Here is a 4,058-nt window from a genome sequence, read left to right as displayed (position 1 = left end):
TCACACTGATACAATAATATTGATCATCTCAGTGGGTAATAAGAATTAATTTTTTCCCCTGTCACTTCACATTGCTATGACGTGAACATTACAATGCTTACTAGCAGTTCATAGCAAGTAATGCAATTTTTAGAGGCTGTCAACTTAAGCTAATCCCCCAGGTCTTACAAAATTATGCAGCACAAGGTAAATATTTTCCTAGCTTAGGTGATTATGACATGCTCAGATTTGTAGTACTGTGTATCCATGAAGAGAAATTTCATATCCTAGAGAAGACAAAAACTATCTCTTTTCCCCTGAAATGAACAAAATAAGAATTTAAGCATGGACCAACAAAGTTCATTTAAATCAATGGTAATAAACAATTTTTATCCATTATAAAATTTAAATGTTTCCTGTATTGTCCTTGGCTGGTGCCTTAGTTTGAGCGGGACCCCTGGGCCCAAATCTGCCTATCATATTGTTCTACTTGTAGATTTCTAGGACCCTCTGTATCCTTTTATTTTGCTATTCTCCCATGCGTCTCTCATTTAGAGTCCCAATAGGATGCCTTCCCCTCTGTCCCAGTTTCCTGGCCAATGGTCAGAATATTCTCCACAGTTGAGTGGAGAGTGTGATATGACTTTCTCACGTACTATGGTGCCTCACATTTGACCATGTCCCCTGGAGGGGGAGACCTGGTGGCACTCAGAGGAAGGACAGCAGGTAGCCAAGAAGAGACTTGATACCCTATGAGAATATATAGGGGAGGTAATCCCCCTCAGGAACAGTCATAGGGGAGGGGAATAATGGGAAAATGGGGCGGGGGGGAGGAATGGGAGGATACAAGGGATGGGATAAACATTGAGATGTAACAAGAATAAAAAAAAATTTAAATGTTTCCTACCATGATTTTTAAAATTTAAGTAGTTCTAATCTACTCATAACTAAGTCTGTTGAATTACCCTTTCCTTCTTTCAGTTCTCCTTTACACTAATTTATATGTTTCTGGAGGGGGGAATTGAATCCTATATTATGTCTGAATAGTTGGATTATATGAAATATTGGGATATGTTATTGAGATGAATCAGTCCCATTTTGATGCAGATAGTAGAAATCTACATAAGGTGAGCATCATTTAGAGAAGAATTTGTAAAAAGCTGGAGACTATTTTTCATAGTGTTGCAGGACAAAAATTTTTAACACTCTGTGGTGTGAGAAGAATTTGTAAAAAGCTGTGAACTGTCTTTCATAATGTTGCAATACAATAATTTCACTGTGGGGAAAGATTTCTGTAAACAGGAGGCAAGCCTAAGGAATATAGTGAGCTTGAGGCAGGCGTGGAATACCTTGTGAAACCCAAACTGTGCAAAACAAAACATTAAGAACACAGGGCTATGACAATAACCACTACCAACAAAACCACCTTATAGCTCAGAATTAAAAGTTGTCCTAGTTTTAAAAAATCGACTTGATATTACCATTTGTCTTCATTACCCTAGAGAAAGTGACAGAAAAATCTGGCACAGACCTGGAAGTTTCATGCACACTGGATAAAATTCACCTGGAGGAGAAAAGTAATCATCAGTCATACCCAGCAGTGACACTGTGTACTGTAAAGACACAGTGGCGTACACATCATGGAAACAACCAACCACTTTCTGATTGGATTTAATTCCTTCTCCACAATCTGGAACCCATGGCTGGCACTATTACTGGGCTAAGAACCTATGACTAGACAGGTCAAAGACCGTAAGAGAAAACCTATTACTTTTACTCTACTAAACCAACATAGTATGAGAGTTACTCCTTACAACTTGTTATATCCGTGAACCAATTTCCTCTCTCAGTCCTCTTCAGATAAGCTTGTACTCGCCATAGATGGTGATCAGCTCAGAGACCCGTAAAGGTTCAAGTGCAGAGAAGAAGAGAATGCATGGTAATGCTTATCCATGAACGGGATGTTTCTATCACTTCCCCTCCTCAAAATGTTAAGCAATCATTGCAGAAGAGAGTGTGGGAAAGAGTGTAAGAGCTAGAGGTGGTGGATAAATATAAGGAAACTGGTTTCTGTGCACAGCATGGGAGCCGCACATGTGAACTCACACTGGTTGTTGCAGCATGCACAACATCTGTACAAGTCCAAGCCTAACCAAATCCCAGCAAACAAAATGAAATGGACTTGGGCACTACATTCTACCACAGCTGTGTAACTATTGGCATTTGTTAGCCGTTGGAAGAGGGAGAGACAGTTTTCTCTTAGACAGTAGTTCCTGGCAATCAGACAACACTCTTGGAAGATTACACACATGCAAGAATATTTGGATAGAGCCCATTGGTTTTGATAAATCTGTGTATAGCACAGAAAGTTTAACTGAGTAGTGAAAGGAGGGTGGCGTATGGAAGAATTTGGAGGTGTGGTTTATATAATTAAAATAGTTTACATCTACTCCCAGAGTACTAATACAGATTTAAAAATATAGGACTTAATGTTTGCTTAAACCACGATTGTTTTCTTTGCTATTATGAGAAAAGATAGATACTTTTATTTCATTGTATTGCTCATTTTCACTGAAAACTCTGTCTTAGGTTTGGGGAAAGGTCTCAGTTTATTTTTCTTATACAAAGTACACATACACCACCTGTGCATGAAAAGTAATGTTGCCTCCACTTCTCCACATAATCTTAGCCAATAGTTTAAAAAGTGATCCCCATCTAGTTCTGAAATATACATATACATACATACATACATATATATACATATATGTTTATGCTCATTCTGAGACATTTTTGTTTATTATTATCTTTGTAGCTCTTTCATTATGCAAAAGTTGTAAGTATCTATTTTATCAAAAAAAGATCTCTCTCTGTCTCTCTGTCTCTGTGTCTCTCTGTCTCTGTCTCTATCTCTGTCTCTCTCTGTCTCTGTCTCTGTCTCTCTCTCTCTCTGTCTCTCTGTGTGTGTGTGTGTGTGTGTCTGTGTGTCTCTGTGTAGGAGGCATATAACTGTTATACTTCAGCTCCTGTGAATCTGATGACCCCTTCTCTCCTCTCCCCCAAAAAGATAATACATGTACTTGCACATATGAATCAAAAATAAATCTTTTTCCTCCTTGCTTTTCGGTATAGCTCTGACATCCTAAAACATCCCCTATAGACCAGGTTGCCCTTGAACTTAGATATCTGCGTGCCTCTTCCTCCTGAATGCTTGTATTAAAGGTCTGTGCCACCACATCTGTCTGGCTCAAACTAAATCTTAAAAAAAAAAGTAGGATCTCAATGTTTTCATCTAGTTACTCCAATTTTAAAGCTGTAGAACGCTGTAAAACAATCTGTAATCACTCAGACAACCATCATTCTGGTTTATGTTTCTATGAATCTGACTACCTACATGGCAGAATCTTCTACCATGGAGGTAAAATAGTGCGATATCGTCAGTTGTCTTAGTGTACAAATTTGTGTTAATCCAAATTTGAGTTTTGTTAGAAGGTCCTTCTTTTGTGAAGCTAAACAATACCTATTTTATTTATGTATTTGTTTGTTTGTTTGTTTGTGTGTTTAAGCAAGGTTTCCCCATGTAGCCCTGGCTCTGAGACCAAACTGGCCTCAAACTAATAGAGATTCCCCTGCCTCTACCTTCTGAGTGCTGGGATTAAAGGCCTGTGCCACTGCAGTCTGGCTCCCTTTGTATATTCAAGCTACACTGGGTTCCTCCGTTCATCAGATGATGATTTCTTTTTACCTTTGTTATTAAATGCTGTTGAATTTTCAAAATGATCTATAATGATCCTCTGGACTTCTGTTGTTCTGTCCCTCCAGTTTTAGCCACATTCATTTTAAGATTTGCATTCTATCATTATTTTTATTTTTTTTCACTCATTCGTTTGTGTGTTGTGCATGTGTGTGTGTGTGTGTGTGTGAGAGAGAGAGAGAGAGAGAGAGAGAGAGAGAGAGAGAGAGAGAGAGAGAGAGAGAGAGAGAGAGAGACAGAGACAGAGACAGAGACAGAGACAGAGACAGAGAGACAGAGAGAGACAGAGACAGAGACAGACAGACAGAGACAGACAGACAGAGAGACA

The sequence above is a fragment of the Acomys russatus genome, chromosome 19 (assembly GCF_903995435.1).
Source record: "Acomys russatus chromosome 19, mAcoRus1.1, whole genome shotgun sequence".
Taxonomy (NCBI): domain Eukaryota; kingdom Metazoa; phylum Chordata; class Mammalia; order Rodentia; family Muridae; genus Acomys; species Acomys russatus.
This window is presented reverse-complemented; position numbering follows the sequence as displayed.